The following is a 20,595-nucleotide window of genomic DNA, read 5'->3' on the forward strand; positions in this document are numbered from 1 at the left end:
GTCGAGGTCGGACGATTATTGCGAGTTGAGATTGGCCGATCGACGCGAGTCGAGGTCGGCTGGTCGTTGCGAGTCGAGATTGGTCGATCGTCGCGAGTCGAGGTCGGCCGAGGTCAGTCGATCGTCGCGAGTCGAGGTCAGCCGAGGTCAGCCGATCATCGCGAGTCGCGGTCGGCCGAGGTCGGCCGATCGTCGCGAGTCGAGGTCGGCCGAGGTCAGCCGATCGTCGCGAGTCGAGGTCGGCCAAGGTCGGCCCAGCGTCGCGAGTCGAGGTCGGCCGAGGTCTGCAGATGGTTGCGAGTCGAGGTCGGCCGAGGTAGGCCGAGCGTCGCGAGTCAAGGTCGGCCGAGGTCGGCCGAGCGTCGCGAGTCGAGGTCGGCCGAGGTCGGCCGAGCGTCGCGAGTGGAGGTCGGCCGAGGTCGGCCGAGCGTCGCGAGTCGAGGTCGGCCGAGGTAGGCCGAGCGTCGCGAGTCGAGGTCGGCCGATTATTGTGAGTTGAGATTGGCTGATCGTCGCGAGTCGAGGTCGGCCGAGGTCAGCCGAGCGTCGCGAGTCGAGGGCGGCCGAGCGTGGCGAGTCGAGGTCGGCCGATCGTCGCCAGTCGAGGTCGGCCGATCGTCGCCAGTCGAGGTCGGCCGAGGTCGGCCGATGGTTGCGAGTCAAGGTTGGCCGAGGTCGGCCGATTGTCGCGAGTCAAGGTCAGCCGATGGTCGTGAGTCGAGGTAGGCCGAGGTCGGCCGAGCGTCGCCAGTCGAGGTCGGCCGAGCGTGGCGAGTCGAGGTCGGCCGAGCGTCGTGAGTCGAGGTCGGCCGATCGTCGCGAGTCGAGGTCGGTCGAGGTCGGCCGATCGTCGCAAGTCGAGGTCAACCAATCGTCGTGAGTCGAGGTCGGCTGACTTCAGCTGATGGTCGCGAGTCAAGGTCGGTCGATGTCGGCTGATAGTCGCAAGTCGAGGTCAACCGACCGTCGCGAGTCGAGGTCGGCCGATGTCGGCCGATCGTCGCGAGCCGAGGTCGGCCGATCGTCGCGAGTCGAGGTCGGCTGATCGTCGCCAGTCGAGGTCGGCTGATCGTCGCCAGTCGAGGTCGGCTGACTTCAGCTGATGGTCGCGAGTTGAGGTCGGCCGAGGTCATCCGATCGTCGCGAGTCGAGGTCGGCCGAAGTCGGCCGATGGTCGCGAGTCGGGGTCGGCTGATGTCGGCCGAACGTCGCGAGTCGAGGTCGGCCGAGGTCGGCCGATTGTCGCGAGTCGCGGTCGGCTGACTTCAGCTGTGGGTCGCGAGTCGACGTCAGTCGATCGTCGCGAGTTGAGGTCGGCCGAGGTCATCCGATCGTTGCGAGTCGAGGTTGGCCGAGGTCATCCGATCGTTGTGAGTCGACGTCGGCCGATGGTTCCGAGTCGAGATTGGTCGATTGTCGCGAGTCGAGGTCGGTCGATGGTCGCGAGTCGAGGTCAGCCGATGGTCGCGAGTCGAGGTCGGTCGAGGTCGGCCGATTCTCGCAAGTCGAGGTCGGCCAACTGTCGCGAGTCAAGGTCGGCCAACCGTCGCGAGTTGAGGTCGGCCGAGGTCGGCCAATGGTCGCGAGTCGAGGTCGGTCGAGGTCGGCTGTTCGTCGCGAGGCGAGGTCGGCCGAGGCCGTCCGATCGTCGCGAGGCGAGGTCGGCCGAGGCCGTCCGATCGTCGCGAGTCGAGGTCGGCCAATTATTGTGAGTTGAGATTGGCCGATCGTCGCAAGTCGAGGTTGGCGGATTGTCGCGAGTCGAGGTCGGCCGAGGTCCGCCGATGGTCGCGAGTCGAGGTCTGCCGATGGTCGAGAGTCGAGGTCGGTCGAGGTCGGCCGATTCTCGAGAGTCGAGGTCGGCCAACTGTCGCGAGTCGAGGCTGGCCGAGGTCGGCCGAGCATCGCCAGTCGAGGTCAGCCAAGCGTCGCGAGTCGAGGATGGCAGAGCGTCGCGAGTCGAGGTCGGACGAAGTCGGCCGATCGTAGTGAGTCTAGGTAGGCCGAGGTCAGCCGAGCGTCGCGAGTCGAGGTCGGCCGATGGTCGCGAGTCGACGTCGCGAGTCGAGGTCGGCCGATTCTCTCAAGTCGAGGTCACCCAACTGTCGCGAGTCGAGGTCGGCCAACCTTCGTGAGTCGAGGTTGGCCGAGGTCGGCCGAGCGTCGCGCGCCGAGGTCGGCCGAGCGTCGTCCGATGGTTGCGCGCCGAGGTCGGCCGAGGTCGGACCAGCGTCGCGAGTCGAGGACGGCCAAGGTCGGCCCAGCGTCGCGAGTCGAGGTCGGCCGAGGTCGGCCGAGCGTCGTGCGCCGAGGTCGGCCGAGCGTCGTCCGATGGTTGCGCGCCGAGGTCGGCCGAAGTCGGACCAGCGTCGCGAGTCGAGGTCGGCCGAGGTCGGCCAACCGTCGCGAGTCGAGGGCGGCCGAGGTAGGCCGAGCGTCGCGAGTCGAGGGCGGCCGAGGTCGGCCGATGGTCGCGAGTCGAGGTCGGCCGAGGTCGGCCGAGCGTCCCGAGTCGAGGTCAGCCCATCCTTGTGAGTCGAGGTCGGGCGATCGTCGCCAGTCGAGGTCGGCCGAGGTTGGCCGATTGTCGCGAGTCAAGGTCGGCCGAGGGTTCCGAGTCGAGATTGGTCGATTGGCGCGAGACGAGGTCGGCCGATCGTCGCGAGTCGAGGTTGGCCGATGGTTGCGAGTCCAGGTCGGCCCAGGTTGGCGGATTGGCGCGAGTCGAGGTTGGCTGAGGTCGGCCCAGCGTCGTGAGTCGAGGTCGGCTGATCATTGCGAGTGGAGGTCAGCCGATGTTCGCGAGTCGAGGTCGGCCGAGGTAGGCCGAGCGTCGCGAGTCGAGGTCGGCCGAGGTAGGCCGAGCGTCGCGAGTCGAGGTCAGCCGATTATTGTGAGTTGAGATTGGCTGATCGTCGCGAGTCGAGGTCGGCCGAGGTCATCCAATGGTCGCGAGTCAAGGTCGGCCGAGGTCAGCCGAGCGTCGCGAGTCGAGGGCGGCCGAGCGTGGCGAGTCGAGGTCGGCCGATCGTCGCCAGTCGAGGTCGGACGAGGTCGGCCGATGGTTGCGAGTCAAGGTTGGCCGAGGTCGGCTGATGGTCGCGAGTCAAGGTCAGCCGATGGTCGTGAGTCGAGGTAGGCCGAGGTCGGCCGAGCGTCGCGAGTCTAGGTTGGCCGAGCGTCGCGAGTCGGGGTCGGCCGAGCGTCGCGAGTCGGGGTCGGCCGATGTCGGCCGAGCGTCACGAGTCGAGGTCGGCCAATGTCGGCCGAGCGTCGCGACTCGGGGTCGGCCGATTGTCGCCAGTCGATGTCGGCCGATCGTCGCGAGCCGAGGTCGGCCGAGGTCGGCCGATCGTCGCGAGTCGAGGTCGGCTGATCGTCGCCAGTCGAGGTCGGCTGACTTCAGCTGATGGTCGCGAGTTGAGGTCGGCCGAGGTCATCCGATCGTCGCGAGTCGAGGTCGGCCGAGGTCGGCCGATCGTCGCGAGTCGAGGTCGGCCGAAGTCGGCCGATGGTCGCGAGTCGGGGTCGGCTGATGTCGGCCGAACGTCGCGAGTTGAGGTCGGCCGATTGTCGCGAGTCGCGGTCGGCTGACTTCAGCTGTGGGTCGCGAGTCGACGTCAGTCGATCGTCGCGAGTTGAGGTCGGCCGAGGTCATCCGATCGTTGCGAGTCGAGGTTGGCCGAGGTCATCCGATCGTTGTGAGTCGACGTCGGCCGATGGTTCCGAGTCGAGATTGGTCGATTGTCGCGAGTCGAGGTCGGTCGATGGTCGCGAGTCGAGGTCAGCCGATGGTCGCGAGTCGAGGTTGGTCGAGGTCGGCCGATTCTCGCAAGTCGAGGTTGGCTGAGGTCGGCCCAGCGTCGTGAGTCGAGGTCGGCTGATCATTGCGAGTGGAGGTCAGCCGATGTTCGCGAGTCGAGGTCGGCCGAGGTCGGCCAACCGTCGCGAATCGAGGTCGGCCGAGGTAGGCCGAGCGTCGCGAGTCGAGGTCGGCCGAGGTAGGCCGAGCGTCGCGAGTCGAGGTCAGCCGATTATTGTGAGTTGAGATTGGCTGATCGTCGCGAGTCGAGGTCGGCCGAGGTCATCCAATGGTCGCGAGTCAAGGTCGGCCGAGGTCAGCCGAGCGTCGCGAGTCGAGGGCGGCCGAGCGTGGCGAGTCGAGGTCGGCCGATCGTCGCCAGTCGAGGTCAGCCGAGGTCGGCCGATGGTTGCGAGTCAAGGTTGGCCGAGGTCGGCCGATTGTCGCGAGTCAAGGTCAGCCGATGGTCGTGAGTCGAGGTAGGCCGAGGTCGGCCGAGCGTCGCGAGTCGAGGTTGGCCGAGCGTCGCGAGTCGGGGTCGGCCGAGCGTCGCGAGTCGGGGTCGGCCGATGTCGGCCGAGCGTCACGAGTCGAGGTCGGCCGAGGTCGGCCGATCGTCGCGAGTCGAGGTCGGCTGATCGTCGCCAGTCGAGGTCGGCTGATCGTCGCCAGTCGAGGTCGGCTGACTTCAGCTGATGGTCGCGAGTTGAGGTCGGCCGAGGTCATCCGATCGTCGCGAGTCGAGGTCGGCCGAGGTCGGCCGATCGTCGCGAGTCGAGGTCGGCCGAAGTCGGCCGATGGTCGCGAGTCGGGGTCGGCTGATGTCGGCCGAACGTCGCGAGTCGAGGTCGGCCGAGGTCGGCCGATTGTCGCGAGTCGCGGTCGGCTGACTTCAGCTGTGGGTCGCGAGTCGACGTCAGTCGATCGTCGCGAGTTGAGGTCGGCCGAGGTCATCCGATCGTTGCGAGTCGAGGTTGGCCGAGGTCATCCGATCGTTGTGAGTCGACGTCGGCCGATGGTTCCGAGTCGAGATTGGTCGATTGTCGCGAGTCGAGGTCGGTCGATGGTCGCGAGTCAAGGTCAGCCGATGGTCGCGAGTCGAGGTCGGTCGAGGTCGGCCGATTCTCGCAAGTCGAGGTCGGCCAACTGTCGCGAGTCAAGGTCGGCCAACCGTCGCGAGTTGAGGTCGGCCGAGGTCGGCCAATGGTCGCGAGTCGAGGTCGGCCGAGGTCGGCTGTTCGTCGCGAGGCGAGGTCGGCCGAGGCCGTCCGATCGTCGCGAGTTGAGGTCGGCCGAGGTCGGCCCAGCGTCGCGAGTCGAGGTCGGCCAATTATTGTGAGTTGAGATTGGCCGATCGTCGCAAGTCGAGGTTGGCGGATTGTCGCGAGTCGAGGTCGGCCGAGGTCCGCCGATGGTCGCGAGTCGAGGTCTGCCGATGGTCGAGAGTCGAGGTCGGTCGAGGTCGGCCGATTCTCGAGAGTCGAGGTCGGCCAACTGTCGCGAGTCGAGGCTGGCCGAGGTCGGCCGAGCATCGCCAGTCGAGGTCAGCCAAGCGTCGCGAGTCGAGGATGGCAGAGCGTCGCGAGTCGAGGTCGGACGAAGTCGGCCGATCGTAGTGAGTCTAGGTAGGCCGAGGTCAGCCGAGCGTCGCGAGTCGAGGTCGGCCGATGGTCGCGAGTCGACGTCGCGAGTCGAGGTCGGCCGATTCTCTCAAGTCGAGGTCAGCCAACTGTCGCGAGTCGAGGTCGGCCAACCTTCGTGAGTCGAGGTTGGCCGAGGTCGGCCGAGCGTCGCGCGCCGAGGTCGGCCGAGCGTCGTCCGATGGTTGCGCGCCGAGGTCGGCCGAGGTCGGACCAGCGTCGCGAGTCGAGGTCGGCCAAGGTCGGCCCAGCGTCACGAGTCGAGGTCGGCCGAGGTCGGCCGAGCGTCGTGCGCCGAGGTCGGCCGAGCGTCGTCCGATGGTTGCGCGCCGAGGTCGGCCGAAGTCGGACCAGCGTCGCGAGTCGAGGTCGGCCGAGGTCGGCCAACCGTCGCGAGTCGAGGGCGGCCGAGGTAGGCCGAGCGTCGCGAGTCGAGGGCGGCCGAGGTCGGCCGATGGTCGCGAGTCGAGGTCGGCCGAGGTCGGCCGAGCGTCCCGAGTCGAGGTCAGCCCATCCTTGTGAGTCGAGGTCGGGCGATCGTCGCCAGTCGAGGTCGGCCGAGGTTGGCCGATTGTCGCGAGTCAAGGTCGGCCGAGGGTTCCGAGTCGAGATTGGTCGATTGGCGCGAGACGAGGTCGGCCGATCGTCGCGAGTCGAGGTTGGCCGATGGTTGCGAGTCCAGGTCGGCCCAGGTTGGCGGATTGGCGCGAGTCGAGGTTGGCTGAGGTCGGCCCAGCGTCGTGAGTCGAGGTCGGCTGATCATTGCGAGTGGAGGTCAGCCGATGTTCGCGAGTCGAGGTCGGCCGAGGTCGGCCAACCGTCGCGAGTCGAGGTCGGCCGAGGTAGGCCGAGCGTCGCGAGTCGAGGTCGGCCGAGGTAGGCCGAGCGTCGCGAGTCGAGGTCAGCCGATTATTGTGAGTTGAGATTGGCTGATCGTCGCGAGTCGAGGTCGGCCGAGGTCACCCAATGGTCGCGAGTCAAGGTCGGCCGAGGTCAGCCGAGCGTCGCGAGTCGAGGGCGGCCGAGCGTGGCGAGTCGAGGTCGGCCGATCGTCGCCAGTCGAGGTCGGACGAGGTCGGCCGATAGTTGCGAGTCAAGGTTGGCCGAGGTCGGCTGATTGTCGCGAGTCAAGGTCAGCCGATGGTCGTGAGTCGAGGTAGGCCGAGGTCGGCCGAGCGTCGCGAGTCGAGGTTGGCCGAGCGTCGCGAGTCGGGGTCGGCCGAGCGTCGCGAGTCGGGGTCGGCCGATGTCGGCCGAGCGTCACGAGTCGAGGTCGGCCAATGTCGGCCGAGCGTCGCGACTCGGGGTCGGCCGATCGTCGCGAGCCGAGGTCGGCCGATCGTCGCGAGCCGAGGTCGGCCGATCGTCGCGAGTCGAGGTCGGCCGATCGTCGCGAGTCGGGGTCGGCCGAGCGTCGCGAGTCGGGGTCGGCCGATGTCGGCCGAGCGTCACGAGTCGAGGTCGGCCAATGTCGGCCGAGCGTCGCGACTCGGGGTCGGCCGAGCGTCGCGACTCGGGGTCGGCCGATCGTCGCGAGCCGAGGTCGGCCGATCGTCGCGAGCCGAGGTCGGCCGATCGTCGCGAGCCGAGGTCGGCCCATCGTCGCGAGTCGAGGTCGGCCGATCGTCGCCAGTCGAGGTCGGCTGATCGTCGCCAGTCGAGGTCGGCTGACTTCAGCTGATGGTCGCGAGTTGAGGTCGGCCGAGGTCATCCGATCGTCGCGAGTCGAGGTCGGCCGAAGTCGGCCGATGGTCGCGAGTCGGGGTCGGCTGATGTCGGCCGAACGTCGCGAGTCGAGGTCGGCCGAGGTCGGCCGATTGTCGCGAGTCGCGGTCGGCTGACTTCAGCTGTGGGTCGCGAGTCGACGTCAGTCGATCGTCGCGAGTTGAGGTCGGCCGAGGTCATCCGATCGTTGCGAGTCGAGGTTGGCCGAGGTCATCCGATCGTTGTGAGTCGACGTCGGCCGATGGTTCCAAGTCGAGATTGGTCGATTGTCGCGAGTCGAGGTCGGTCGATGGTCGCGAGTCGAGGTCAGCTGATGGTCGCGAGTCGAGGTCAGCTGATGGTCGCGAGTCGAGGTCGGTCGAGGTCGGCCGATTCTCGCAAGTCGAGGTCGGCCAACTGTCGCGAGTCAAGGTCGGCCAACCGTCGCGAGTTGAGGTCGGCCGAGGTCGGCCAATGGTCGCGAGTCGAGGTCGGCCGAGGTCGGCTGTTCGTCGCGAGGCGAGGTCGGCCGAGGCCGTCCGATCGTCGCGAGGCGAGGTCGGCCGAGGCCGTCCGATCGTCGCGAGTCGAGGTCGGCCAATTATTGTGAGTTGAGATTGGCCGATCGTCGCAAGTCGAGGTTGGCGGATTGTCGCGAGTCGAGGTCGGCCGAGGTCCGCCGATGGTCGCGAGTCGAGGTCTGCCGATGGTCGAGAGTCGAGGTCGGTCGAGGTTGGCCGATTCTCGAGAGTCGAGGTCGGCCAACTGTCGCGAGTCGAGGCTGGCCGAGGTCGGCCGAGCATCGCCAGTCGAGGTCAGCCAAGCGTCGCGAGTCGAGGATGGCAGAGCGTCGCGAGTCGAGGTCGGACGAAGTCGGCCGATCGTAGTGAGTCTAGGTAGGCCGAGGTCAGCCGAGCGTCGCGAGTCGAGGTCGGCCGATGGTCGCGAGTCGACGTCGCGAGTCGAGGTCGGCCGATTCTCTCAAGTCGAGGTCACCCAACTGTCGCGAGTCGAGGTCGGCCAACCTTCGTGAGTCGAGGTTGGCCGAGGTCGGCCGAGCGTCGCGCGCCGAGGTCGGCCGAGCGTCGTCCGATGGTTGCGCGCCGAGGTCGGCCGAGGTCGGACCAGCGTCGCGAGTCGAGGTCGGCCGAGGTCGGCCCAGCGTCGCGAGTCGAGGTCGGCCGAGGTCGGCCGAGCGTCGTGCGCCGAGGTCGGCCGAGCGTCGTCCGATGGTTGCGCGCCGAGGTCGGCCGAAGTCGGACCAGCGTCGCGAGTCGAGGTCGGCCGAGGTCGGCCAACCGTCGCGAGTCGAGGGCGGCCGAGGTAGGCCGAGCGTCGCGAGTCGAGGGCGGCCGAGGTCGGCCGATGGTCGCGAGTCGAGGTCGGCCGAGGTCGGCCGAGCGTCCCGAGTCGAGGTCAGCCCATCCTTGTGAGTCGAGGTCGGGCGATCGTCGCCAGTCGAGGTCGGCCGAGGTTGGCCGATTGTCGCGAGTCAAGGTCGGCCGAGGGTTCCGAGTCGAGATTGGTCGATTGGCGCGAGACGAGGTCGGCCGATCGTCGCGAGTCGAGGTTGGCCGATGGTTGCGAGTCCAGGTCGGCCCAGGTTGGCGGATTGGCGCGAGTCGAGGTTGGCTGAGGTCGGCCCAGCGTCGTGAGTCGAGGTCGGCTGATCATTGCGAGTGGAGGTCAGCCGATGTTCGCGAGTCGAGGTCGGCCGAGGTCGGCCAACCGTCGCGAGTCGAGGTCGGCCGAGGTAGGCCGAGCGTCGCGAGTCGAGGTCGGCCGAGGTAGGCCGAGCGTCGCGAGTCGAGGTCAGCCGATTATTGTGAGTTGAGATTGGCTGATCGTCGCGAGTCGAGGTCGGCCGAGGTCACCCAATGGTCGCGAGTCAAGGTCGGCCGAGGTCAGCCGAGCGTCGCGAGTCGAGGGCGGCCGAGCGTCGCCAGTCGAGGTCGGCCGATCGTCGCCAGTCGAGGTCGGACGAGGTCGGCCGATAGTTGCGAGTCAAGGTTGGCCGAGGTCGGCTGATTGTCGCGAGTCAAGGTCAGCCGATGGTCGTGAGTCGAGGTAGGCCGAGGTCGGCCGAGCGTCGCGAGTCGAGGTTGGCCGAGCGTCGCGAGTCGGGGTCGGCCGAGCGTCGCGAGTCGGGGTCGGCCGATGTCGGCCGAGCGTCACGAGTCGAGGTCGGCCAATGTCGGCCGAGCGTCGCGACTCGGGGTCGGCCGATTGTCGCCAGTCGATGTCGGCCGATCGTCGCGAGCCGAGGTCGGCCGATCGTCGTGAGCCGAGGTTGGCCGATCGTCGCGAGTCGAGGTCGGCTGATCGTCGCCAGTCGAGGTCGGCTGATCGTCGCCAGTCGAGGTCGGCTGACTTCAGCTGATGGTCGCGAGTTGAGGTCGGCCGAGGTCATCCGATCGTCGCGAGTCGAGGTCGGCCGAAGTCGGCCGATGGTCGCGAGTCGGGGTCGGCTGATGTCGGCCGAACGTCGCGAGTCGAGGTCGGCCGAGGTCGGCCGATTGTCGCGAGTCGCGGTCGGCTGACTTCAGCTGTGGGTCGCGAGTCGACGTCAGTCGATCGTCGCGAGTTGAGGTCGGCCGAGGTCATCCGATCGTTGCGAGTCGAGGTTGGCCGAGGTCATCCGATCGTTGTGAGTCGACGTCGGCCGATGGTTCCGAGTCGAGATTGGTCGATTGTCGCGAGTCGAGGTCGGTCGATGGTCGCGAGTCGAGGTCAGCCGATGGTCGCGAGTCGAGGTCGGTCGAGGTCGGCCGATTCTCGCAAGTCGAGGTCGGCCAACTGTCGCGAGTCAAGGTCGGCCAACCGTCGCGAGTTGAGGTCGGCCGAGGTCGGCCAATGGTTGCGAGTCGAGGTCGGCCGAGGTCGGCTGTTCGTCGCGAGGCGAGGTCGGCCGAGGCCGTCCGATCGTCGCGAGGCGAGGTCGGCCGAGGCCGTCCGATCGTCGCGAGTCGAGGTCGGCCGAGGTCGGCCCAGCGTCGCGAGTCGAGGTCGGCCAATTATTGTGAGTTGACATTGGCCGATCGTCGCAAGTCGAGGTTGGCGGATTGTCGCGAGTCGAGGTCGGCCGAGGTCCGCCGATGGTTGCGAGTCGAGGTCTGCCGATGGTCGAGAGTCGAGGTCGGTCGAGGTCGGCCGATTCTCGGGAGTCGAGGTCGGCCAACTGTCGCGAGTCGAGGCTGGCCGAGGTCGGCCGAGCATCGCCAGTCGAGGTCAGCCAAGCGTCGCGAGTCGAGGTTGGCAGAGCGTCGCGAGTCGAGGTCGGACGAAGTCGGCCGATCGTAGTGAGTCTAGGTAGGCCGAGGTCAGCCGAGCGTCGCGAGTCGAGGTCGGCCGATGGTCGCGAGTCGACGTCGCGAGTCGAGGTCGGCTGATTCTCTCAAGTCGAGGTCAGCCAACTGTCGCGAGTCGAGGTCGGCCGAGCGTCGCGAGTCGAGGTCGGCCGAGGACGGCCGAGCGTCGCGAGTCGAGGTCGGCCGAGGTCGGCCGAGCGTCCCGAGTCGAGGTCAGCCCATCCTTGTGAGTCGAGGTCGGGCGATCGTCGCCAGTCGAGGTCGGCCGAGGTTGGCCGATTGTCGCGAGTCAAGGTCGGCCGAGGGTTCCGAGTCGAGATTGGTCGATTGGCGCGAGACGAGGTCGGCCGATCGTCGCGAGTCGAGGTTGGCCGATGGTTGCGAGTCCAGGTCGGCCCAGGTTGGCGGATTGGCGCGAGTCGAGGTTGGCTGAGGTCGGCCCAGCGTCGTGAGTCGAGGTCGGCTGATCATTGCGAGTGGAGGTCAGCCGATGTTCGCGAGTCGAGGTCGGCCGAGGTCGGCCAACCGTCGCGAATCGAGGTCGGCCGAGGTAGGCCGAGCGTCGCGAGTCGAGGGCGGCCGAGGTAGGCCGAGCGTCGCGAGTCGAGGTCAGCCGATTATTGTGAGTTGACATTGGCTGATCGTCGCGAGTCGAGGTCGGCCGAGGTCATCCAATGGTCGCGAGTCAAGGTCGGCCGAGGTCAGCCGAGCGTCGCGAGTCGAGGGCGGCCGAGGTCGGCCCAGCGTCGCGAGTCGAGGTCGGCCAATTATTGTGAGTTGACATTGGCCGATCGTCGCAAGTCGAGGTTGGCGGATTGTCGCGAGTCGAGGTCGGCCGAGGTCCGCCGATGGTTGCGAGTCGAGGTCTGCCGATGGTCGAGAGTCGAGGTCGGTCGAGGTCGGCCGATTCTCGGGAGTCGAGGTCGGCCAACTGTCGCGAGTCGAGGCTGGCCGAGGTCGGCCGAGCATCGCCAGTCGAGGTCAGCCAAGCGTCGCGAGTCGAGGTTGGCAGAGCGTCGCGAGTCGAGGTCGGACGAAGTCGGCCGATCGTAGTGAGTCTAGGTAGGCCGAGGTCAGCCGAGCGTCGCGAGTCAAGGTCGGCCGATGGTCGCGAGTCGACGTCGCGAGTCGAGGTCGGCCGATTCTCTCAAGTCGAGGTCAGCCAACTGTCGCGAGTCGAGGTCGGCCGAGCGTCGCGAGTCGAGGTCGGCCGAGGACGGCCGAGCGTCGCGAGTCGAGGTCGGCCGAGGTCGGCCGAGCGTCCCGAGTCGAGGTCAGCCCATCCTTGTGAGTCGAGGTCGGGCGATCGTCGCCAGTCGAGGTCGGCCGAGGTTGGCCGATTGTCGCGAGTCAAGGTCGGCCGAGGGTTCCGAGTCGAGATTGGTCGATTGGCGCGAGACGAGGTCGGCCGATCGTCGCGAGTCGAGGTTGGCCGATGGTTGCGAGTCCAGGTCGGCCCAGGTTGGCGGATTGGCGCGAGTCGAGGTTGGCTGAGGTCGGCCCAGCGTCGTGAGTCGAGGTCGGCTGATCATTGCGAGTGGAGGTCAGCCGATGTTCGCGAGTCGAGGTCGGCCGAGGTCGGCCAACCGTCGCGAATCGAGGTCGGCCGAGGTAGGCCGAGCGTCGCGAGTCGAGGTCGGCCGAGGTAGGCCGAGCGTCGCGAGTCGAGGTCAGCCGATTATTGTGAGTTGAGATTGGCTGATCGTCGCGAGTCGAGGTCGGCCGAGGTCATCCAATGGTCGCGAGTCAAGGTCGGCCGAGGTCAGCCGAGCGTCGCGAGTCGAGGGCGGCCGAGCGTGGCGAGTCGAGGTCGGCCGATCGTCGCCAGTCGAGGTCAGCCGAGGTCGGCCGATGGTTGCGAGTCAAGGTTGGCCGAGGTCGGCCGATTGTCGCGAGTCAAGGTCAGCCGATGGTCGTGAGTCGAGGTAGGCCGAGGTCGGCCGAGCGTCGCGAGTCGAGGTTGGCCGAGCGTCGCGAGTCGGGGTCGGCCGAGCGTCGCGAGTCGGGGTCGGCCGATGTCGGCCGAGCGTCACGAGTCGAGGTCGGCCGAGGTCGGCCGATCGTCGCGAGTCGAGGTCGGCTGATCGTCGCCAGTCGAGGTCGGCTGACTTCAGCTGATGGTCGCGAGTTGAGGTCGGCCGAGGTCATCCGATCGTCGCGAGTCGAGGTCGGCCGAGGTCGGCCGATCGTCGCGAGTCGAGGTCGGCCGAAGTCGGCCGATGGTCGCGAGTCGGGGTCGGCTGATGTCGGCCGAACGTCGCGAGTCGAGGTCGGCCGAGGTCGGCCGATTGTCGCGAGTCGCGGTCGGCTGACTTCAGCTGTGGGTCGCGAGTCGACGTCAGTCGATCGTCGCGAGTTGAGGTCGGCCGAGGTCATCCGATCGTTGCGAGTCGAGGTTGGCCGAGGTCATCCAATCGTTGTGAGTCGACGTCGGCCGATGGTTCCGAGTCGAGATTGGTCGATTGTCGCGAGTCGAGGTCGGTCGATGGTCGCGAGTCGAGGTCAGCCGATGGTCGCGAGTCGAGGTCGGTCGAGGTCGGCCGATTCTCGCAAGTCGAGGTCGGCCAACTGTCGCGAGTCAAGGTCGGCCAACCGTCGCGAGTTGAGGTCGGCCGAGGTCGGCCAATGGTCGCGAGTCGAGGTCGGCCGAGGTCGGCTGTTCGTCGCGAGGCGAGGTCGGCCGAGGCCGTCCGATCGTCGCGAGTTGAGGTCGGCCGAGGTCGGCCCAGCGTCGCGAGTCGAGGTCGGCCAATTATTGTGAGTTGAGATTGGCCGATCGTCGCAAGTCGAGGTTGGCGGATTGTCGCGAGTCGAGGTCGGCCGAGGTCCGCCGATGGTCGCGAGTCGAGGTCTGCCGATGGTCGAGAGTCGAGGTCGGTCGAGGTCGGCCGATTCTCGAGAGTCGAGGTCGGCCAACTGTCGCGAGTCGAGGCTGGCCGAGGTCGGCCGAGCATCGCCAGTCGAGGTCAGCCAAGCGTCGCGAGTCGAGGATGGCAGAGCGTCGCGAGTCGAGGTCGGACGAAGTCGGCCGATCGTAGTGAGTCTAGGTAGGCCGAGGTCAGCCGAGCGTCGCGAGTCGAGGTCGGCCGATGGTCGCGAGTCGACGTCGCGAGTCGAGGTCGGCCGATTCTCTCAAGTCGAGGTCAGCCAACTGTCGCGAGTCGAGGTCGGCCAACCTTCGTGAGTCGAGGTTGGCCGAGGTCGGCCGAGCGTCGCGCGCCGAGGTCGGCCGAGCGTCGTCCGATGGTTGCGCGCCGAGGTCGGCCGAGGTCGGACCAGCGTCGCGAGTCGAGGTCGGCCAAGGTCGGCCCAGCGTCGCGAGTCGAGGTCGGCCGAGGTCGGCCGAGCGTCGTGCGCCGAGGTCGGCCGAGCGTCGTCCGATGGTTGCGCGCCGAGGTCGGCCGAAGTCGGACCAGCGTCGCGAGTCGAGGTCGGCCGAGGTCGGCCAACCGTCGCGAGTCGAGGGCGGCCGAGGTAGGCCGAGCGTCGCGAGTCGAGGGCGGCCGAGGTCGGCCGATGGTCGCGAGTCGAGGTAGGCCGAGGTCGGCCGAGCGTCCCGAGTCGAGGTCAGCCCATCCTTGTGAGTCGAGGTCGGGCGATCGTCGCCAGTCGAGGTCGGCCGAGGTTGGCCGATTGTCGCGAGTCAAGGTCGGCCGAGGGTTCCGAGTCGAGATTGGTCGATTGGCGCGAGACGAGGTCGGCCGATCGTCGCGAGTCGAGGTTGGCCGATGGTTGCGAGTCCAGGTCGGCCCAGGTTGGCGGATTGGCGCGAGTCGAGGTTGGCTGAGGTCGGCCCAGCGTCGTGAGTCGAGGTCGGCTGATCATTGCGAGTGGAGGTCAGCCGATGTTCGCGAGTCGAGGTCGGCCGAGGTAGGCCGAGCGTCGCGAGTCGAGGTCGGCCGAGCGTCGCGAGTCGAGGTCGGCCGAGGTAGGCCGAGCGTCGCGAGTCGAGGTCAGCCGATTATTGTGAGTTGAGATTGGCTGATCGTCGCGAGTCGAGGTCGGCCGAGGTCACCCAATGGTCGCGAGTCAAGGTCGGCCGAGGTCAGCCGAGCGTCGCGAGTCGAGGGCGGCCGAGCGTGGCGAGTCGAGGTCGGCCGATCGTCGCCAGTCGAGGTCGGACGAGGTCGGCCGATAGTTGCGAGTCAAGGTTGGCCGAGGTCGGCTGATTGTCGCGAGTCAAGGTCAGCCGATGGTCGTGAGTCGAGGTAGGCCGAGGTCGGCCGAGCGTCGCGAGTCGAGGTTGGCCGAGCGTCGCGAGTCGGGGTCGGCCGAGCGTCGCGAGTCGGGGTCGGCCGATGTCGGCCGAGCGTCACGAGTCGAGGTCGGCCAATGTCGGCCGAGCGTCGCGACTCGGGGTCGGCCGATTGTCGCCAGTCGATGTCGGCCGATCGTCGCGAGCCGAGGTCGGCCGATCGTCGCGAGCCGAGGTCGGCCGATCGTCGCGAGCCGAGGTCGGCCGATCGTCGCGAGTCGAGGTCGGCCGATCGTCGCCAGTCGAGGTCGGCCGATCGTCGCCAGTCGAGGTCGGCTGATCGTCGCCAGTCGAGGTCGGCTGACTTCAGCTGATGGTCGCGAGTTGAGGTCGGCCGAGGTCATCCGATCGTCGCGAGTCGAGGTCGGCCGAAGTCGGCCGATGGTCGCGAGTCGGGGTCGGCTGATGTCGGCCGAACGGCGCGAGTCGAGGTCGGCCGAGGTCGGCCGATTGTCGCGAGTCGCGGTCGGCTGACTTCAGCTGTGGGTCGCGAGTCGACGTCAGTCGATCGTCGCGAGTTGAGGTCGGCCGAGGTCATCCGATCGTTGCGAGTCGAGGTTGGCCGAGGTCATCCGATCGTTGTGAGTCGACGTCGGCCGATGGTTCCGAGTCGAGATTGGTCGATTGTCGCGAGTCGAGGTCGGTCGATGGTCGCGAGTCGAGGTCAGCCGATGGTCGCGAGTCGAGGTCGGTCGAGGTCGGCCGATTCTCGCAAGTCGAGGTCGGCCAACTGTCGCGAGTCAAGGTCGGCCAACCGTCGCGAGTTGAGGTCGGCCGAGGTCGGCCAATGGTCGCGAGTCGAGGTCGGCCGAGGTCGGCTGTTCGTCGCGAGGCGAGGTCGGCCGAGGCCGTCCGATCGTCGCGAGGCGAGGTCGGCCGAGGCCGTCCGATCGTCGCGAGTCGAGGTCGGCCAATTATTGTGAGTTGAGATTGGCCGATCGTCGCAAGTCGAGGTTGGCGGATTGTCGCGAGTCGAGGTCGGCCGAGGTCCGCCGATGGTCGCGAGTCGAGGTCTGCCGATGGTCGAGAGTCGAGGTCGGTCGAGGTTGGCCGATTCTCGAGAGTCGAGGTCGGCCAACTGTCGCGAGTCGAGGCTGGCCGAGGTCGGCCGAGCATCGCCAGTCGAGGTCAGCCAAGCGTCGCGAGTCGAGGATGGCAGAGCGTCGCGAGTCGAGGTCGGACGAAGTCGGCCGATCGTAGTGAGTCTAGGTAGGCCGAGGTCAGCCGAGCGTCGCGAGTCGAGGTCGGCCGATGGTCGCGAGTCGACGTCGCGAGTCGAGGTCGGCCGATTCTCTCAAGTCGAGGTCACCCAACTGTCGCGAGTCGAGGTCGGCCAACCTTCGTGAGTCGAGGTTGGCCGAGGTCGGCCGAGCGTCGCGCGCCGAGGTCGGCTGAGCGTCGTCCGATGGTTGCGCGCCGAGGTCGGCCGAGGTCGGACCAGCGTCGCGAGTCGAGGTCGGCCGAGGTCGGCCCAGCGTCGCGAGTCGAGGTCGGCCGAGGTCGGCCGAGCGTCGTGCGCCGAGGTCGGCCGAGCGTCGTCCGATGGTTGCGCGCCGAGGTCGGCCGAAGTCGGACCAGCGTCGCGAGTCGAGGTCGGCCGAGGTCGGCCAACCGTCGCGAGTCGAGGGCGGCCGAGGTAGGCCGAGCGTCGCGAGTCGAGGGCGGCCGAGGTCGGCCGATGGTCGCGAGTCGAGGTCGGCCGAGGTCGGCCGAGCGTCCCGAGTCGAGGTCAGCCCATCCTTGTGAGTCGAGGTCGGGCGATCGTCGCCAGTCGAGGTCGGCCGAGGTTGGCCGATTGTCGCGAGTCAAGGTCGGCCGAGGGTTCCGAGTCGAGATTGGTCGATTGGCGCGAGACGAGGTCGGCCGATCGTCGCGAGTCGAGGTTGGCCGATGGTTGCGAGTCCAGGTCGGCCCAGGTTGGCGGATTGGCGCGAGTCGAGGTTGGCTGAGGTCGGCCCAGCGTCGTGAGTCGAGGTCGGCTGATCATTGCGAGTGGAGGTCAGCCGATGTTCGCGAGTCGAGGTCGGCCGAGGTCGGCCAACCGTCGCGAGTCGAGGTCGGCCGAGGTAGGCCGAGCGTCGCGAGTCGAGGTCGGCCGAGGTAGGCCGAGCGTCGCGAGTCGAGGTCAGCCGATTATTGTGAGTTGAGATTGGCTGATCGTCGCGAGTCGAGGTCGGCCGAGGTCACCCAATGGTCGCGAGTCAAGGTCGGCCGAGGTCAGCCGAGCGTCGCGAGTCGAGGGCGGCCGAGCGTGGCGAGTCGAGGTCGGCCGATCGTCGCCAGTCGAGGTCGGACGAGGTCGGCCGATAGTTGCGAGTCAAGGTTGGCCGAGGTCGGCTGATTGTCGCGAGTCAAGGTCAGCCGATGGTCGTGAGTCGAGGTAGGCCGAGGTCGGCCGAGCGTCGCGAGTCGAGGTTGGCCGAGCGTCGCGAGTCGGGGTCGGCCGAGCGTCGCGAGTCGGGGTCGGCCGATGTCGGCCGAGCGTCACGAGTCGAGGTCGGCCAATGTCGGCCGAGCGTCGCGACTCGGGGTCGGCCGATTGTCGCCAGTCGATGTCGGCCGATCGTCGCGAGCCAAGGTCGGCCGATCGTCGCGAGCCGAGGTTGGCCGATCGTCGCGAGTCGAGGTCGGCTGATCGTCGCCAGTCGAGGTCGGCTGATCGTCGCCAGTCGAGGTCGGCTGACTTCAGCTGATGGTCGCGAGTTGAGGTCGGCCGAGGTCATCCGATCGTCGCGAGTCGAGGTCGGCCGAAGTCGGCCGATGGTCGCGAGTCGGGGTCGGCTGATGTCGGCCGAACGTCGCGAGTCGAGGTCGGCCGAGGTCGGCCGATTGTCGCGAGTCGCGGTCGGCTGACTTCAGCTGTGGGTCGCGAGTCGACGTCAGTCGATCGTCGCGAGTTGAGGTCGGCCGAGGTCATCCGATCGTTGCGAGTCGAGGTTGGCCGAGGTCATCCGATCGTTGTGAGTCGACGTCGGCCGATGGTTCCGAGTCGAGATTGGTCGATTGTCGCGAGTCGAGGTCGGTCGATGGTCGCGAGTCGAGGTCAGCCGATGGTCGCGAGTCGAGGTCGGTCGAGGTCGGCCGATTCTCGCAAGTCGAGGTCGGCCAACTGTCGCGAGTCAAGGTCGGCCAACCGTCGCGAGTTGAGGTCGGCCGAGGTCGGCCAATGGTTGCGAGTCGAGGTCGGCCGAGGTCGGCTGTTCGTCGCGAGGCGAGGTCGGCCGAGGCCGTCCGATCGTCGCGAGGCGAGGTCGGCCGAGGCCGTCCGATCGTCGCGAGTCGAGGTCGGCCGAGGTCGGCCCAGCGTCGCGAGTCGAGGTCGGCCAATTATTGTGAGTTGACATTGGCCGATCGTCGCAAGTCGAGGTTGGCGGATTGTCGCGAGTCGAGGTCGGCCGAGGTCTGCCGATGGTCGCGAGTCGAGGTCTGCCGATGGTCGAGAGTCGAGGTCGGTCGAGGTCGGCCGATTCTCGGGAGTCGAGGTCGGCCAACTGTCGCGAGTCGAGGCTGGCCGAGGTCGGCCGAGCATCGCCAGTCGAGGTCAGCCAAGCGTCGCGAGTCGAGGTTGGCAGAGCGTCGCGAGTCGAGGTCGGACGAAGTCGGCCGATCGTAGTGAGTCTAGGTAGGCCGAGGTCAGCCGAGCGTCGCGAGTCGAGGTCGGCCGATGGTCGCGAGTCGACGTCGCGAGTCGAGGTCGGCCGATTCTCTCAAGTCGAGGTCAGCCAACTGTCGCGAGTCGAGGTCGGCCGAGCGTCGCGAGTCGAGGTCGGCCGAGGACGGCCGAGCGTCGCGAGTCGAGGTCGGCCGAGGTCGGCCGAGCGTCGCGCGCCGAGGTCGGCCGAGGTCGGCCGAGCGTCGCGCGCCGAGGTCGGCCGAAGTCGGCCCAGCGTCGCGAGTCGAGGTCGGCCGAGGTCGGCCGAGCGTCGCGAGTCGAGGGCGGCCGAGGTCGGCCGAGCGTCGCGAGTCGAGGGCGGCCGAGGTCGGCCGAGCGTCCCGAGTCGAGGTCAGCCCATCCTTGTGACTCAAGGTCGGGCGATCGTCGCCAGTCGAGGTCGGCCGAGGTTGGCCGATTGTCGCGAGTCAAGGTCAGCCGAGGGTTCCGAGTCGAGATTGGTCGATTGGCGTGAGACGAGGTCGGCCGATCGTCGCGAGTCGAGGTTGGCCGATGGTAGCGAGTCCAGGTCGGCCCAGGTTGGCGGATTGGCACGATTCGAGGTTGGCTGAGGTCGGCCCAGCGTCGTGAGTCGAGGTCGGCTGATCATTGCGAGTGGAGGTCAGCCAATGTTCGCGAGTCGAGGTCGGCCGAGGTCGGCCGACCGTCGCGAGTCGAGGTCGGCTGACATCGGCCGATGGTCGCGAGTCGAGGGCGGCCGAGGTCGGCCGAGCGTCGCGAGTCGAGGGCGGCCGAGGTAGGCCGAGCGTCGCGAGTCGAGGGCGGCCGAGGTCGGCCGAGCGTCGTGAGTCGAGGGCGGCCGAGGTCAGCCGAGCGTCGCGAGTCGAGGGCGGCCGAGCGTCGCCAGTCGAGGTCGGCCGAGCGTCCCGAGTCGAGGTCAGCCCATCCTTGTGAGTCGAGGTCGGGCGATCGTCGCCAGTCGAGGTCGGCCGAGGTTGGCCGATTGTCACGAGTCAAGGTCAGCCGAGGGTTCCGAGTCGAGATTGGTCGATTGGCGCGAGACGAGGTCGGCTGATCGTCGCGAGTCGAGGTCGGCCGATGTCGGCCGAGCATCGCGAGTCGAGGTCGCCCGATGGTCGCGAGTTGAGGTCGGCCGAGGTCGGCCGATGGTCGCGAGTCGAGGTCGGCCAGTCGTTGCGAGTCGAGCTTGGTCGACCGCCGCGGGTCGAGGTCGACCGAGGTCGGCCCAGCGTCGCGCGCCGAGGTCGGCCCAGCGTCGCGCGCCGAGGTTGGCCGAGGTCGGCCCAGTGTCGCGAGTCGAGGTCGGCCGAGCGTCGCGAGTCGAGGTCAGCCGAGGTAGGCGAACCGTCGCGAGTCGAGTTTGGCCGAGGTTGGCCGTTCGTCGCGAGTTGAGGTCGGCCAAGGTCGGCCGAGGTCGGTCAATCATCATGTCTCGAGGTCGGCCGATCAGGGATCATCGCGTCTCGAGCTCGGCCGGCCAATCAGGTACCGTCGAGGTCAGCCGGTGCGAGTCGAGGTTGGCTGAGGTCGGCCGATCGTCGCAAGTCGAGGTCGGACGATTATTGCGAGTTGAGATTGGCCGATCGACGCGAGTCGAGGTCGGCTGGTCGTTGCGAGTCGAGATTGGTCGATCGTCTCGAGTCGAGGTCGGCCGAGGTCAGTCGATCGTCGCGAGTCGAGGTCGGCCGAGGTCGGCCGATCATCGCGAGTCGCGGTCGGCCGAGGTCGGCCGATCGTCGCGAGTCGCGGTCGGCCGAGGTCAGCCGATCGTCGCGAGTCGAGGTCGGCCGAGGTCTGCAGATGGTTGCGAGTCGAGGTCGGCCGAGGTCTGCAGATGGTTGCGAGTCGAGGTCGGCCGAGGTAGGCCGAGCGTCGCGAGTCGAGGTCGGCCGAGGTAGGCCGAGCGTCGCGAGTCGAGGTCGGCCGAGGTCGGCCGAGCGTCGCGAGTCGAGGTCGGCCGAGGTCGGCCGAGCGTCGCGAGTCGAGGTCGGCCGAGGTCGGCCGAGCGTCGCGAGTCGAGGTCGGCCGATTATTGTGAGTTGAGATTGGCTGATCGTCGCGAGTCGAGGTCGGCCGAGGTCAGCCGAGCGTCGCGAGTCGAGGGCGGCCGAGCGTGGCGAGTCGAGGTCGGCCGATCGTCGCCAGTCGAGGTCGGCCGAGGTCGGCCGATGGTTGCGAGTCAAGGTTGGCCGAGGTCGGCCGATTGTCGCGAGTCAAGGTCAGCCGATGGTCGTGAGTCGAGGTAGGCCGAG

This window comes from Struthio camelus, chromosome 2, assembly GCF_040807025.1.
Source record: "Struthio camelus isolate bStrCam1 chromosome 2, bStrCam1.hap1, whole genome shotgun sequence".
In the NCBI taxonomy this organism is placed as follows: Eukaryota; Metazoa; Chordata; class Aves; order Struthioniformes; family Struthionidae; genus Struthio; species Struthio camelus.